This window comes from Leopardus geoffroyi, chromosome B1 (assembly GCF_018350155.1).
Source record: "Leopardus geoffroyi isolate Oge1 chromosome B1, O.geoffroyi_Oge1_pat1.0, whole genome shotgun sequence".
NCBI classification, from domain to species: domain Eukaryota; kingdom Metazoa; phylum Chordata; class Mammalia; order Carnivora; family Felidae; genus Leopardus; species Leopardus geoffroyi.
The window spans coordinates 164,446,188-164,463,434 of record NC_059327.1 but is presented as its reverse complement, the minus strand read 5'-3'; the positions used below and the strand labels follow the sequence as shown (position 1 = coordinate 164,463,434).

Sequence of the window (17,247 nt, the reverse complement as noted above, 5' to 3'; positions counted from 1 at the left end):
TCTCTTAACCCTTGAGCATAAAAGGATAAAAACTCATATCCGAACAGCCTATTCCCCACACACAGAAAAAAAACCAACAGGTTAGAACCATAATCCATATGCCTCAGTACCGAGAAGCTGTCACTGTGTCTTCCAGGATCTTCTCCCCGCCTCCCCATAGGATCTCATATTCTTTACAACTCCTGTTAGTGGTTCTCCTTGGGCCCCGATGCAGGTCCTCCTTATCTTATGGAGCCCAGAAACAGTGGTTCATATAGCAGGCTGATGATAGAGGGCAAGTTACCTCCATGTTTGCTCATGATATAGAGGACAACCACCTGTGTCTCCATTAACCTCATTGCTCTAAGCTGCACTTTCATCTGGGGAAAGGACAGGCAAGGCTTGGGTGTTACAGAAAAAAAACAAAACAAAACAAAAAACCTAAAAAAACCCACAAGATATTACTCAGATTTCTTTCATTCCACAAATATTTGCTGAGCAGCTTTACAATGGCCTGTGCAAGGGCACTGAAAATAGGTCTCTGTCCCCAAAGAGCTTACTATTTACTTATGGAGGGAAAGAAACCCTCACAACTGCAGAACTTCCTGTAGGGTGGCCAAAGCTTTGTTAAGTCTGAATTGCAATTCAATTTCCTCTGCCTAATCTGCTTCCTAACCTCCTCTCTTTACAGGTGTTGATCCCCGATGAACATCCTGGAAGCCAAACTCCTTTTCAGCATCAGCTTCGGGAAGATCCATCCTGAGACATATAGCAAGGGGAAAACCAGGCATTCCAGAGGCAAGACTGTACCCATTACTAGCTGAATATGTGAGCAGGAAATGCCATAAAGCCTTGTTGCATGTTGATATTTCTAAGATCTTTGGTTGGTTATCACAACTTCCAACTCCTGCCACAGTAGTCGGGATTAAAAAATTATAGAAGCTCCTGGGTAGCTCAGTCAGTTAAGTGTCTGGCTTTGGCTCAGATCATGATCTCATGATGGTGAGTTCGAGCCTTGCATCAGGCTCTATACTGTCAGCACAGAGCCCACTTGGGATCCTCTGTCTCCCTCTCCCTCTGTCCCTCCCCGGCTCACACACACGCTCTCTCTCTCAAAAGTAAACAAACATTAAAAGAATTCTAATAGAAGCCAGTGGCTCAAATATAGCATTTAAAAATCTTTTTAGCCTTCATAGTCACTATTTAGCCTTTAGAATATTGGTATAATCTTACCGGAGAACTTAAGACAGTAATTTCTTGGTGGTAACTTGAATCATCTAATCCTGACTGTGGGACTCTTGAGTAGTTTTGAGAGTTAAGCATTTAGGTGCTAATCATCCAAGATTCAAATAAATGGCTTCAGCTCTAAAGAAAAACAAAATACAAGATTTATACATAAGACATGTTTATAAGTACATTTGTTGCTCATATCCATCTTAATTTCTGAATACATTATATAGCAGTGTCACCTAGTGCTCCCAGTATCCTTTCAACAATGTCGCATTAGATTTTTTCTAAATCTTTTTTTTAATTTTTTTTCAACGTTTATTTATTTTTTTTGGGACAGAGAGAGACAGAGCATGAATGGGGGAGGGGCAGAGAGAGAGGGAGACACAGAATTGGAAGCAGGCTCCAGGCTCTGAGCCATCAGCCCAGAGCCTGACGCGGGGCTCGAACTCACGGACCGCGAGATCGTGACCTGGCTGAAGTCGGACGCTTAACCGACTGCGCCACCCAGGCGCCCCTCGAAATCTTTATTACAAAAAAATTCAAACTAATGCAAAATTATTCAGAATAGTATAATGACTCCACCATAATAAACTAGCAAATCATGTTTCATTGATATCTCCTACCCACCCCTCAACCCCTCTACCACCACTCTGGATTATCCTCAAACAAATTCCTGACATTATACCACTTCATCTGTAGATATTCTGTATGTATCTCTAAGGTAAAGATTTGCCTTTTCCAAAAAACTGCTAGAACTGATTCATGATTTCAGCAAAGTCACAGGATATAAAATCAATGCACAGAAATTGGTTGCATCTCTATACACCAATAATGAAGCAGCAGAAAGGGAAATCAAAGAATTAATTCCACTTACAATTGCACCAAAAATCATAAAATACCTAGCAATAAAACTAACCAAAGAGGTGAAAAATCTATACACTGAAAACTACAGAAAGCTTATGAAAAAAATTGAAGACACAAAAAAATGGAAAACTATTCCATGTTCATGGATTGGAAGAACAAATATTGTTAAAATGTTGATACTACCCAAAGCAATCTACATATTCAATGCAATCCCTATCAAAATAACACCAGCATTCTTCACAGAGCTAGAACAATCCTAAAATTTGCATGGAACCCCAAAAGACCCCAAATATCCAAAGCAATCCTGAAAAAGAAAACCAAAGCTGAAGGCATCACAATTCCAGACTTCAAGATGTACTACCAAAGCTGTAATTGGGGTGCCTGGGTGGCTCAGTAGGTTGAGCGTCCGACTTCAGCTCAGGTCATGATCTCACAGTTCAAGAGTTCGAGCCCCACGTCGGGCTCTGTGCTGACAGCTCAGAGCCTGGAGCCTGCTTCAGATTCTGTGTCTCCCTCTCTCTCTGACCCTCCCCCATTCATGCTCTGTCTCTCTGTCTCAAAAATAAAATAAACATTAAAAAAAATTTTTTTTAAAAACAACAAAGCTGTGGGGCGCCTGGGTGGCGCAGTCGGTTGGGCATCCGACTTCAGCCAGGTCGCGATCTCGCGGTCCATGAGTTTGAGCCCCGCGTCAGGCTCTGGGCTGATGGCTCAGAGCCTGGAGCCTGTTTCCGATTCTGTGTCTCCCTCTCTCTCTGCCCCTCCCCCGTTCATGCTCTGTCTCTCTCTGTCCCAGAAATAAATAAACGTTGAAAAAAAAAATTTTTTTTTAAATAAATAAATAAAAACAACAAAGCTGTAATCATCAAGACAGTATGGTACTAGCACAAAAACAGGCACTCAGATCAATGGAACATAATAGAAAACCCAGAAATGGACCCACAAATGTATGGCCAACTAATCTTTGACAAAGCAGGAAAGAATATCCAATGGAATAAAGACAGTCTCTTCAGCAAATGGTGCTGGTAAAACTGGACAGCGACATGCAGAAAAATGAACCTGGACCACTTTCTTACACCATACACAATAACAAACTCAAAATGGATGAAAGACCTAAACATAAGACAGGAAGCTATCAAAATCCTGGATGAGAAAGCAGGCAAACACCTCTTTGACCTTACCTGCAGCAACTTCTTACTCAACATGTCTCCAGAGGCAAGGGAAACAAAAGTAAAAATGAACTATTGGGACCTCATCAAGATAAAAAGCTTCTGGGGGCACCTGGATGGCTCAGTCAGTTAAGTGTTCGACTTCAGCTCAGGTCATGATCTCGAGGTTCGTGAGCTCAAGCCCTGCATCGGGCTCTGTGCTGACAGCTCAGAGCCTGAAGCCTGCTTCAGATTCCATGTCTCCCTCTCTACTCCAACCTTGCTCACACTCTGCTGCTGTCTCTCCCTCTCTCTCAAAAATAAATAAACATTAAAAAAAATTGTTTTAAGATAAAAAGCTTCTGCATGGTGAAGGAAACAATCAGCAAAACTAAAGGCAACCGATGGAATGGGAAAAGATATTTACAAATGACATACCAGATAAAGGGCTAGTATCCAAAATCTATAAACAACTTATCAAACTCAACACCCAAAAAACAAATAATCCCGTGAAGAAATGGGCAAAAGACATGAATAGACACTTCTCCAAAGAAGACATCCAGATGGCTAACAGACACATGAAATAATGCTCAACACCACTCATCATCAGAGAAATGCAAATCAAAACCACAATGAGATACCACCTGACACCTGTCAGTATGGCTAACATTAACAACTCAGGCAACAACAGATACTGGTGAGGATGCAGAGAGAGAGAGGACCCTTTTTGCACTGTTGGTAAAAGTGCAAACTGGTACAGCCACTCTGGAAACCAGTATGGAGTTTCCTCAAAAAATTAAAAATAGAACTACCCTACGATCCAGCAATTGCACTGTTAGGTATTTACCCAAGGATACAGGTGTGCTGTTTCGAAGGGGCACATGCACCCAAATATTTATAGCAGCACTATCGACAATAGCCAAAGTACGGAAAGAGCCCAAATGTCCATCGATGGATGGATGGATAAAGACGACGTGGCATATATATACAATGGAGTATTATTACTCGGCAATCAAAAAGAATGAAATCTTGCCGTTTGCAACCACATGGATGAAACCAGAGTGTATTATGCTAAGCAAGATTAGTCACAGAAAGGCAGGTATCATAGGATTTCACTCATAAGTAGAATCTAAGACACAAAATAAATGAACAGAAGGGAAGGGAAGCAAAAATAATATAAAAACAGAGATGGGGAACAAAACATAAGTGACTCTTAAATATACAGAACTGAGGGTTGCTGGAGGGGTTATGTATGGGTGAGGGGATGGGCCAAATCAGCAAAGGGCATTACGGAAGACACTTGGGATGGGCACTGGGTATGTAGGGGATGAATCACTGGATTCTACTCCCAAAATCATTATTATATTATCTGCTAACTAACTTGGAAGTAAATTTTTAAATTTTAAAAATTGTAAAAATAAATAAAAATAAAAAAGATAAAGATTTGCTTTTGAAGCATAAGCCAATATCATTATAATATCTACAGTAAATTAATAATAATTTCTTCATAATATCAAATGCCAAATCAATGCTCAAATTTCCTCAACTGTCTCATAAGTGTTTTCTTTTTTTTAAAGTCTGTTCTAATCCAGATCTAAACAAAATCCATACAGGCAACTGTTACTGGGTCAATTAAATCCCTTTTAATCTACAGTTTCCCACTCCCTTTGTTCTCTTTGCAGTGACACGTAATGCTTTTACTAATGTCAATGACTGAATTAACATGTCAATACCTTCATTAAGCAATAATACATTTAATATATTTTTATTTTATTTGCTAAAATAAATAGTTGGCAAAATAGTTCATATATCTACAAGGCCTAATATTTATCTCATCTACAGAGAAGGTTTGAGATACATATTCTTCAAAGTCCAATTATATTAACTGAGGGAGACATGGATTATGAATTATTATACCACACCTCTAATAATGTGATGGTTACTAGGCAGGGAGTGGTCATTTTACTATGCATAAGAACTCATGTAATTGTACACATTCAGTAGCGGCATTTTTCAGTAAACAGGCTACATTTTTAACTCTGGCATTGAAAACTCAAACTCACCTTCATTTTAAATTATAACTGGTTTCTTACTATTCTCTATTTAGTGAATTTAATCCTCAACCCAAGAGAAGAGAATAACTACTCTCTAAAATATTATTTTTGTACTTAACCTTAATTTAAAATTCCTTTAGCCAAGTTAGAAATATGATATTCCATTTGTTCACAGGCATAATCAACTAAATCATGACTAAAACCAAATCTGTGAAGCCAAAAAAACTGGTAAATATGAATAAAACACTAATTCATCTGCACCTATTCATAACCAATATCATTCAGACATACTAGAAATATTTTTAAAGATTTTTTTTAATGTTTGTTTTTGAGCGCGAGAGAGAGTGAGCGGGTTTGGTTTTGAGAACGAGAGATAGAGGGTGAGAGACAGAATCCCAAGCATGCTCTGTGCCATCAGCTCAGAGCCCAATGGTGGGGCTCGAACCCACAGAACCGTGAGATCATGACCTGAGCTGAGATCAAGAGTTGGACACCCAACCGACTGAGCCACCCAGGCACCCCTGAACTTAAGTCGAATTTTTGACTGCCCCACCCAATATTTCCTAACCTGTTAACAAAATGGTATCTACAACTCTGCCAAAATTCTTGATACTAAAGTATCATCATCTTAGGTTCATGGAATCATTTCTCCCTCAAAGCAAATAACGCTTTTATTTGCAACAGATCTTTTCTGTCCATAGTGGGAAGTACAGTCATGCAATAGTCCATGTTTAATGAAATTTAAACTTTCACTTCATCTTCTAGGACAAATCACTAAACCAGTTACCACTGGAGTACAAATCAGTTTCAGGAATACTACAACTACTTCAAAGAGGTCTGATTTGTACCAGCATGCCCAGGTCTTTCGTTTTGCTTCACTTTTGAATGAGCCTCTTGTTCAGACATAGCAAGAGCTCAAGCCAAGCTTTTTATAAAAATATGTTTTCTCTTGTAACCACGCTGTCAGGGCACTGTGTCATTTTAAGACTTCCCGATGTCCATCTAGTATTTCCAATACCTCCTTAATAGATACATAACCTTCCTATTTCCAACTTTCACTTTGGTTACCCTCGGAAATAGTTGGTTTATACCTCCTTGACCTTCTTTATGGGTTATAATCATTTTTAGCAGGGGTGGTTTTTATTGTTTTTGTTTTGGTCTGGGGTTTTTTTCTGCATGTCAATTGTTTTTTCCATCTTGTCTCCATATATATTACTTAACATGGGACTCGTTTTAATTTTCATTTCACTTGATTAATGTAAGGAGTATTTCATCTACAAAAAGAGTAATTTCTATTACTACTTTGATATTACTACTTTTCACATGGTTCAGGTCAAACAGGTTAGGTAACTGTGGTCATGGTATACATGTAATCAATGCTATAGTTTCTTATTCTAAAAGAAAAAAGTCACATAAACAAGAGTGACTTGGGGAGGTCAGTTGGTATTTAACAACACTGAAGAGACTATAAATAGCCAAATAGCACAAGCTTTGAAGGGGCAAGGCTTTAAACCTGCAGCAAGAAAAATTATCTAGAAGCTTCCATGTGCAATAAATAAAGAGAACAATGGCCCAGCTCTGGTGCTTGGGAGGATCTCAGGTCAAATGAGGTCCTCCAAGGACAGCCTTATTTCCCTTCAGTCCAAAAGTAAAAGAGAAAGTTGAATCGGGGTTCAGATGGCACATTAACCTCACTTCCTTTCTGAGCAGAATTACTAGAATTATAAAGAACAGAAATCTACAAGTTGAATGTATCTTAATTATATCTTAATTCAAGACCCTTGAAGTATAGGTCTTTCTTTGATAGAGAAAATAATAATCTCAAGCAAACAGAGCAAAAAAACTAAGAGTAAATAAATCTCAGTGATGTTCATGATGATATTCTCAGTATTTGTCTGTATACCTCCTAATCCGAAAAGGAGAGTAAGGCAGTTATGGTGGCTAGCACAAAGTAGATTTGAACTGCACACGCAGAATAATTATTACATAATTGGTGAAAAGGCTGCTTCATAAAGAAATGAAGTCCCGGCTCACTGTTTTTAAGGCAAAGGTTGTTAGAAAATGCTATAAAAAGGGTTATCCCACTGGGTAAAAAGATCAGCCTAAGTTATTTCCAAGATGCCAACTCAACACTCTAAATTTGACTTCAGGATGTATTTTACACAGTTGACTCTTGAACAATATAAAGGTTAAGGGTGCTGATCCCTGCACAGTCAAAAACCGTATAATTGGATTCCCCCAAAATTTAAATACTAATAGCCTGCTGTTAACTGGAAGCCTAACTGATAACACACAGTTGATTAACACATTATTTTGTATGTTGCATGTATTATATACTGTATTCTTACAATAAGGGGAAAAATGTTAAGAAAGTCATAAGAGAAAATACATTAACTGTACTGGACTGCCTTTATCCACAAAAATCCACATACAAGTAGACCAGCACAGTTGAAACCTGTGCTGTTCAAGGCCCAACTGGACTTGAATACTAGAATGTGTAGTGACTAGAAATTCATCAGATTTCAACTAAAGAAAGGAACCAGACTGCAAGATATGTAATCTATGAGGGCACATTCCTGCCCTTCTATTAAAATTATTCTGGGAATCTCACAAGGCCTCTTTAAATGATGCAAAAGACCAAAATGATCCAAATGTTCTGACAGCCTTTTAGAATAAGGATGCGATCATTTTCAAATAAATTTAGAATAATCACAGCTCCTATTCACAGTAGCAAAAATAATTATGGAAAATATAAAAATCCAGTAATTTTTTAAATCTGGCAGAGATCTTATGAAGTACAAAAAATCTACTCACATATAATCAAATACAGGCAGCAGTTACTCAGATATCTTTCATGTCTGACTGGTAAAAATCACTAATATAAAGAACTTACAATCATCCCTTTAACAGAGAAAACTGATGGTTCATAAAATCTACAGTTCCCATCACAGTTCAATTTTTAGAAATTCACTTTTTCTCTTATCTTAGAAATGTTCTCATTTTTACAATTTTTAAAACAGGCTTGCATTTTACCCTTCTGTCATTCTTTTTAACCTTCTCCCAAATTTCAGTTTTAAAGAGTACAGAAACTTATTACGCTGACTAATGTAATCACAGATTACACTATATCACCTGCTAAAAAAAATGCTGTATAATGATAGTGAGGTAAAATAAAGCTTCACTGCATACATTTCTTGCTGATGAAGCAACGTTCTCTGCAGGTAAATTTGTCAACATCTTGTTGATTTTACATTTTTAGCCAGTATCATACTAGTTGATCTAATGAAAACAATTAGCAAAATCTTCCATTCAAAAATTTAAGGGGAAGTTTTGTACAAAGGTCTCATTCATGAATGAATGAAAATAGCATCAGAGCACAACATTTTCTAATATACTGATGAATGAATATGTATGGTTTAGAATAACTTTCCTATTACATTTCCATGTTGGCATAGAAAAAAAGAAGGAATTCAATCGCAAAATTATCACACGAATGTTCTCCCTACTCATCTAGATTTAAACACCAAAACAAAAACTTTAAATAAACGTAGAAGCACACCAGTAAAATCAATCTCACTAAATCCGGAACGTATTCCAATCTCTAACTGCTACAAATCTCTTGTTGTAACTATGCCATGCATAAATGTACAGAAATTGTACATTGAACAAATATCTATTGGGCAGACCTACATGCCAGGAACCAGGGACAAAGGAGTGAATAAAACAGACAAAAATTCCTGACCTCCTGTCACGTTTACACTCTGAAAGGAGCTTGAGTTTTTTTGGAGTCGTTCCTTCGAGAATCTGAAAGAACTGGTGAAGGCCTCTCCTTCTAAATGCTCATGTATATCTAATTTTGCAACATATGAACCTTTCTCATCCAATTGTTTCTCATGGGTTAAGAAGCCCTGATAAAAATCCTCCTCGTGTTTATTTTCTACCTGCCGTTTATGGTAGTTTCATAATTTTACTATTCACAGTAAAAAATAGTACTTTTTCTCCTTGAAAATATTTACGGCCTTCAAATTTCAATGTCATGTTTTTTCATTTATTCCAGTTATACCTCTCACAAATTTTCAGGCAGCCAGATTACCCTTTATCTTTCTAGAAAACTCAATCCTAATGTCTTCCGTAACTTCACCAGAGAAATTTTCTGATTTCATTAATTATTCTCTAGATTCCCTTAAGTTAAAATCTCCCTCCTCCTGCACAGATCTTCTGTTAGTCTTTGAATCAAAGTCACCCTACAGCATCTTTGGAAGAAGATATGCTCAAGAGAATGACAATAAAACCTTAATCACTTAACAGAAACCGTCAGCTAATTAACCAAAAATTTTGGATTTTGCTTGTCACAAAAAGAGAGTGATTCCTTAGGGAAAAAAAAATGGGGGGGAGGGACAGAAAACAGAGGAGAAAGTCTTTTTTATTTAAAAATAACAGTTTCTAGGGCCATTACAGTCTCTAATCAATGTGTTGTACCTTTCATATCTATTATTTTTGAAATGACACAATGGAAATTTCAACTAATTATGATCCTGAGGTCCTATCAGGTAAAATATCAAAGAAATTACATGCAAATTTAATACAAATATTTTGTACATTTTGATAAAACAATTTGCAATAAAAAGGTTGCTGGGCTAATCCAAGTTTTAAGTTATTCAGAAAAATGAAAAAGTAAATGGCCACAAGGTCATAACAGTATATGGCCACAATTTAAACTCCCGTTTGTCTCTCCTATTTTTTTCTGCTTACGGTCTCTCCAGCAGGCTTAAAGAAGTCTTTTAGAAGAACAATGATGAAAGCAAAAATCCCCCTTGATGATTAGATGACCTATTTCTCCCAAATTTATAGCCCCAAAACATCTTAAGTTTAAGGAGAAATGATCATTTGTCATATGCAATCTCACAATTTGCATCAGAAGCCTTTAAAATGTTCTATATTCTTTGATCCAGTAATTTTATGACCCTGTTTTTCTAGGAAGATAATCAGAAATGCACACAGATTTATTTGCAAAGATGTTCACTGTACCATTATTTCTATGAGCAGAATGCTGGAGACAGGGACAAAACAAAGCACAAGTCGAAAACAATCATCGGGGTTGTGAGTCAAGCCCCACGGTGGGTGTAGAAATTACTATAAAAAATAAATTTAAAAAAGAGCAAACAGTAAATGTAGAAGGATAGAATCAAATTGTCAAGGTACTCAATCTCTCCATGCTTTCATTGCCTCATCTACAAAATAAGGATAATAAAACCTCTTATGGTTTTATTAAGTATAAAAGATGAAAAATGTTTGGGGCACCTGAGTGGCTCAGTTGGTTAAGCATCTGACTCTTGATTTCAGCTCAGATCATAATCTCACAGTTGTAGGATTGAGCCCCACATCGGGCTCTGTGCTGAGCTTGAAGCCTGCTTAAGATTCTCACTCGCTCTTTCTCTGCCCCTCTCGCCCACTAGCACACTGTTTCTCTCTCCCTCAAACAAACAAACAAACAAACAAAAAAACATTTAAAAAAATAAACCTTTAAAAAAAGTTGAAAAATGTTTAGTGATTGACACAAAGTATTCAATAAATGTTTATTATTTATTAACTTATATACACTAACACCTAAGAAATAGCCACTACTAATTCATGTTAGTATGTGGGTTAATTTCCTCCAGGTCTTTCAATATGCCCTAGATGTTTTATAAAATCGGTGTCACATTGTATCATTTCTAGTGATTACAAAATGTTATACTATTTTGTAAATATATTATGTGCATTTAATCATTTCACTACTATTGAGTGAGGTTCTTCACTGCTATAAATAATATTGCAGTAAATATCTTAATTGGCAGTCATTGTACACATCTTTTAATTTCCCTCAAGAAAGAATCTAGAAACAATTTCTATCTCTTTTTTTATATTAAATATAATTTATTGTCAAATTGGTTTCCATTCAACACACAGTGCTCATCCCAACAGATGCCCTCCTCAATGCCCATCACCCACTTTCCCCTCCTCCACCCCCCATCGACCCTCAGTTTGTTCTCAGTATTTAACAATCTCTTACGGTTTGCCTCCCTCCCTCTCTGTAACTTTTTCCCCCATCCCCTCCCCCATGGTCTTCTGTTAAGTTTCTCAGGATCCACATAAGAGTGAAAACATATGGTATCTGTCTTTCCCTGTATGACTTATTTCACTTAGCGTAACACTCTCCAGTTCCACCCACGTTGCTACAAAAGGCCATATTTCATTCTTTCTCATTGCCATGTAGTATTCCATTGTGTATATAAACCACAACTTCTTTATCCATTCATCAGTTGATGGGCATTTAGGCTCTTTCCCTAATTTGGCTATTGTTGCAAGTGCTGCTATAAACATTGGGGTACAGGTGCCCCTATGCATCAGCACTCCTGTATCCCTTGGGTAAATTCCTAGCAGTGCTACTGCTAGATCATGGGGTAGATCTATTTTTAACTTTTTCAGGAACCTCCACACTGTTTTCCAGAGTGGCTGCACCAGTTTGCATTCCCACCAACAGTGCAAGAGGGTTCCCGTTTCTCCACATCCTCGCCAGCATCTATAGTCTCCTGATTTGTTCATTTTAGCCACTCTGACCAGACTGAGGTGGTATCTCAGTGTGGTTTTGATTTGTATTTCCCTGATGAGGAGTGACGTTGAGAAGTGTCTGTTGGGCATCTGGATGTCTTCTTTGGAAAAGTGCCAATTCATGAAGTGTCTATTCTTCTGCCCATTTCTTCACTGGATTATTTGTTTTTCAGATGTGGAGTTTGGTGAGTTCTTTATAGATTTTGGATACTAGCCCTTTATCCAATATGGCATTTGCAGATATCTTTTCCCATTCTGTTGGTTGCCTTTTAGTTTTGTTGATTGTTTCCTTTGCAGTGCAGAAGCTTTTTATCTTGATTAGGTCCCAGTAGTTCATTTTTGCTTTTAATTCCCTTGCCTTTGGAGATGTGTCAAGTAAGAAATTGCTGTGGCTGAGGTCAGAGAGGTTTTTTTCCTGCTTTCTCCTCTAGGGTTTTGATGGTTTCCTGTCTCACATTCAGGTCCTTTATCCATTTTGAGTTTATTTTTGTCAATGGTATGAGAAAGTGGTCTAGTTTCATTCTTCTGCATGTTGCTCTCCAGTTCTCCCAACACCATTTGCTAAAGAGACTGTCTTTTTTTCGATTGGATATTCTTTCCTGCTTTGTCAAAGATTAGTTGGCCATACACCTTTGTGGGTCTAATTCTGGGATCTCTATTCTATTCCATTGGTCTATGTGTCTGTTTTTGTGCCAATACCTCTACTACAAAGCTGTAAGCATCAAGACAGTATGGTATTGGCAGAATTTCTATCTCAAATAGTATGAAATACACTTGGCTTCATTCCCCCACTGACCTGTACAGAATGTAGACACACACTAGGTGTTCAAAAAAGCTGGGGCGCCTGGCAGGCTCAGTTGGTTACACATCCGATTCTTGATTTCAGCTCACATCATGATCTCACAGTTCATGAGATCAAGCCCTGCATTGGGCTCTGCACTGACAGCGTGGAGCCTGTTTGGGATGCTCTCTCTGTGCCCCTCTCTCTCTGCCCCTCCCCTGTTTATGCTCACTCACTCTCTCTCTCAAAATAAAGAAACTTGTTTTTAAAATGCTCATCTGTCTTTTTTCCACATGGGCACTTAAAAGCTATTGAAGGGTTTTTTCATTGTCACCCCTCTAGTGTTTTTTGGTACATCTGCTCATCAGGTATTTCGCTTTTTCCATTTAGCCCATTTATAGGATCTCACTTTTCCTTTATATCACTCTAATATCCCAAACACAATTTGAGTGTTTAGGACTTTAGTAAATTCCCCAACAGGTGAGGATTCTACTGTATAAGTCTAGAAATGAAAGTCTGTCTTTCAGAAATACATCCTGAAATATTTACAGATGATGTTTCATGACCAAGGGATTGCATCAAAATAACTGGGAACTGGAGAAAGGGAATGGGTAGAGATAACAAAGAGTTGATAAATGTTGAGGCTGAGGAATGGGCACATGAACATTCATTCCACTATTTTCTGTTTAAATATTTTTTTAACTATTTTTGGTGGGAGGAAACTTTAAATCTTTAAAAGATATAAAATCAATAAAACAATCATAGTTTAGCTTGTACCCTGGGTCTTACAGAATAATCCAACGGTTATTTTAAAAAAGCAAGACGAAAATTATTGAAGCCAAATTCAAAAGGGAAGTAAACAACTACAGTATTTAGAATCTCTCAATTATACTTGCCAGTAATTCCCACAGATAAAAACATACTACAATGCCTTTTTCCAAACCATGGCTTCAGCATACCATGCTGATTCTCCAAAACAATATTAGTATTTATATTGTGCATTACAAGAATACAATTATGCCTCTGTATGTGCCCACATGAATATTTGATAAGTAGTTTTATTATGTACTAGTATTAAATAATCCAAATTCTCTTGGTGCTTAAATCACATCTTGGTACTAAGTTAGGCCCATCATAAAACAAAATTTACAGATTAACAGATCCACCAAAGTGGGGGTTTTTTGTACCCAGAGGCAGTGTAATTTAACAAAACTACCTCACTGCATATCTTTTATTCAGATGAACTGTGGTAAAATACCACCTGTGTATATTTCTACCTGTGTAGCAAACAGTTTACCTTGAAGGAGGTCATGATAATAGGAGAGCACTGTATAAGGAGTAAGTCATCTATCTAGGGATAAGCATATCAATGGCTGCTCCCCAGGTTTAAAACAAGGGTGAAATGGACAGATTAGAGAGTGTTTCCAAACTCTTTGTTGCAATAAAAAAAATACATTGTATATAAATGTACTTATAATACATTTTATATAACAACCCCGTGTGTGTGTGTGTGTGTGTGTGTGTGTGTGTGTGTGTGTACACACACACCCACATGATATACTTGAAATAATAATCTGCAATACACTTTGGTAAATTTCCAAGCTATTTTTAAAAAGTGCTATATTCTAGTCACTACCCGCTAAAACAATTTCTGGAATTCATAGTTTTAAATCCCCGGACTTAAAAAAAAAAAAAAAAAAAATGGCCTGCATCTCCTACTGCTTACCAGCAAAGGTGGTGGGAGAGAGTACTCGAAAAGCTACACATTCCATGCCAGCCAATCACCTGCCTGCTTCAACTCCTCTCTCCCCTGCACAGAAACAGACATTATTCCATATCTGGGAAGATGGGGAGGAAGGGGGCAGAAGACACTGAAGAGGGCTGGATATGCACGTGCACACACAACATCCAAGAGAAGAGAATCTCTTAAAGTTCTTCCTGTTCTAAAATTCTGTGGTTCTAAGAGTTGGCTCCGAGAGTAGGAGTCCCTAAAGGGTAAGAATCATCATTACATCTCCCACAGCACCTAGCAAACTGACTTCCAAAAAATACTGAAGCATTAAATAAAGATTAAATTCAACTAATAATATGCAAACTAAGCATAAATGCAAAGGTTTCTGCCATTAAATATAGGTTTTCTGCACACTATTAAATGTAAAACTCAGTGCTAATGTATATTATTTGGAAACTCAGAAGCATAAAAATGTTAAAATATACATTGTGTATTTATTATGTATATGTATACAGAATATCTATGTCACAAAGCAAATACTATTCTTGTCATGTTGTCCATAAATGTATAAAAACAATTCACTGTAAAACTATTCTAAAACGCAGAATCAAATTAAACACTAACTTTTAGTTTCAATCTTACCTTTGTTTCTCTACCTGATTCATGACACATTATTAATTAGCAAGGAAACGAGCAAAACATAGGCCTAGTACATACAAAAAAGAACAGCAGAGGACTGGACAATATACAACTTTCATAATTCAACCATGATTTATAGTACTCCAAAGTTCACCAGTTGTTGGCTCAAATGGTCTCCTCTGCCTTTGTCTTAGAAGGAATATTTTCTCCAAAATAAATTTCAATGACATCAAAGTTTCTTCCTATATATACTAACTTTCAATAAATTATTACAGTTTAATTGAAGTGGGGGGGGGGTAAAAAAAAAAAAGAGTCTACATAAAAGACTTCCAATTCTAAATCCCAGTAAAACCTTTTATAAATAAGGACAATAAAGCCAATCTTTATACCTTTTATATGATATTATAAAATGCCATGTGATGCAATAAAGGACCCTTTCTCATGATAACCTTAAAATTGTAACACAACTCACTTTCTTTCCATATGATTTACCTAAAATAAGAGAATTTAGCCAAAATTAACACAATTTCTGATTCTTTTTGCTTAACGTTTTATTTATTTTTGAGAGAGAAATAAAGAATGCACGCACAAGCAGGGCAGGGACAGAGAGAGAAGGAGACACAGAATCTGAAGCAAGCTCCAGGCTCCGAGCTGTCAGCACAGAGCCCGACGAAGGGCTCAGAACCACAAACTGCGAGATCATGACTTGAGCCAAAGTCGGATGCTTAACCGACTGAGACACTCAGGTGCCCCACAATTTCCGATTCTTAAATGAGGAAAATGTTTACAAATACATTTTCATTACTAAAAGAATAATGTATTTTAAGGAGCAATTCCAAATTTCCAGTTCTGGTTCGTATTTCTCACCTTTTCCCAGATTTCTAAATTTTAATTACAACTAAAATTAAACATATGTTGAAAATCCTTCATGGAGAAGGATTTGCAATGTCCTAAAGGACAAAGGATTTGAATTTCCTAAATGAAATAGAGAATGTGTATTTGCAGAGGAGAAAGAAAGAAAAATAGGTAGAATGGGAGAAATACAGGATGGGGATTAGCTTCTCTACAGGTTTTCATTAAAGAATTGTTAGAGGCAATATCGAATGATATTTATTGGACCAGTTAATGTTGAGGAGTTTCCATTAGCCAGAGGGAGACAAGAACTTAACAGTGACTAATGGTCAACTCTGAACTTCCAGAATCTGCACTAAGTGATACCGACACAACCACCACCGTCCAGGAGCTTACAGACCAGCCAGAAGAGAGATACATGTGATGACAAGTTTCAGTGCTTTAAGAAAAGCTACCTAGGGGCACCTGGGTGGTTCAGTCGGTTAAGCGCCACCTTCAGCTCAGGTCATGATCTCACAGTTCTAGAGTTCGAGCCCACGTCGGGCTCTGTGCTGACAGCTCAGAGCCTGGAGCCTGCTTCAGATTCTGTGTCTCCCTCTCTCTCTGCCCCTCCCCTGCTAGCATTCTTTCTCTCTCCCTCTCAAAAATGAATGAATGTTTTAAAAAAAAATTTTTTTAAAGAAAGAAAGAAAGCTACCTAAATGTGTTCAAGCTACAATCAGGTAGAGACAGTCATCAAGTTTAAGTGGAAGAGGAGACAGGGGCGACCTCACCAAGTAAGTGGGGCTCACAACCTCTGTTGCCAGAAGGTTCACTGAATCGACAATCTACAAAGATATGAATGGTTTTGTGCCTCTATTTGAGGACCTGGCTAGCCACTGATTTAAAAAAATAAAAAAATTAAGGCTCAATAAACATGACTATTTCACTGCAGGCCTGTGAGCTGTAACTTCCCAGTGTGACAGGCCCCAAAGTTGGGTGCTATCCCGTATCGTCCTAGTTACACAATGGTGCCTGGCTTTATCCCAGAAATGGTTATCTCGGGAATGCCTCCTCCCCATGTTTATGAAAGGAAGCACTGTGTAGGGTAAGGTTTACACTGATTGACAGCTCCTCTCGCTCTAGAAATTTATAAAAGATAATAAGCAATGTATTCAGATCAAAATCCTCTGTATGGAAAATAACACATTTCAAAGTTAGTAACAAAACAACATTCCAAATGAGTTTGGTCACTATGGATGACCATATAGAACATGCCACAAAGCTTAATCCTTCACATTCCAGTACATCCAGTAACTCTACAAGGACTTGCACACAAAAGTCAAAAAGCCCCACCCCACTCCACCAATAGGCTTTATTCTTTACAGCGGTGAAGTC

General features: G+C 37.4%; 1 protein-coding gene and 1 pseudogene across 3 annotated transcripts in view; one reads left to right on the top strand and one right to left on the bottom strand.

Annotated features, from left to right (window-relative positions):
- The window catches only part of FRYL (FRY like transcription coactivator), a 272,775-nt gene that overhangs the window by 201,975 nt on the left and 53,553 nt on the right, over positions 1-17,247 (bottom strand). For all 3 annotated transcript variants that reach the window (XM_045474132.1, XM_045474131.1, XM_045474133.1), the window contains one exon: positions 1,213-1,344. The gene's annotated coding sequence lies outside the window, so the exon portion shown is untranslated. The remainder of the gene's footprint in view (positions 1-1,212; positions 1,345-17,247) is intronic.
- Positions 1-17,247, top strand: part of LOC123596469 — a 35,779-nt pseudogene that overhangs the window by 14,906 nt on the left and 3,626 nt on the right.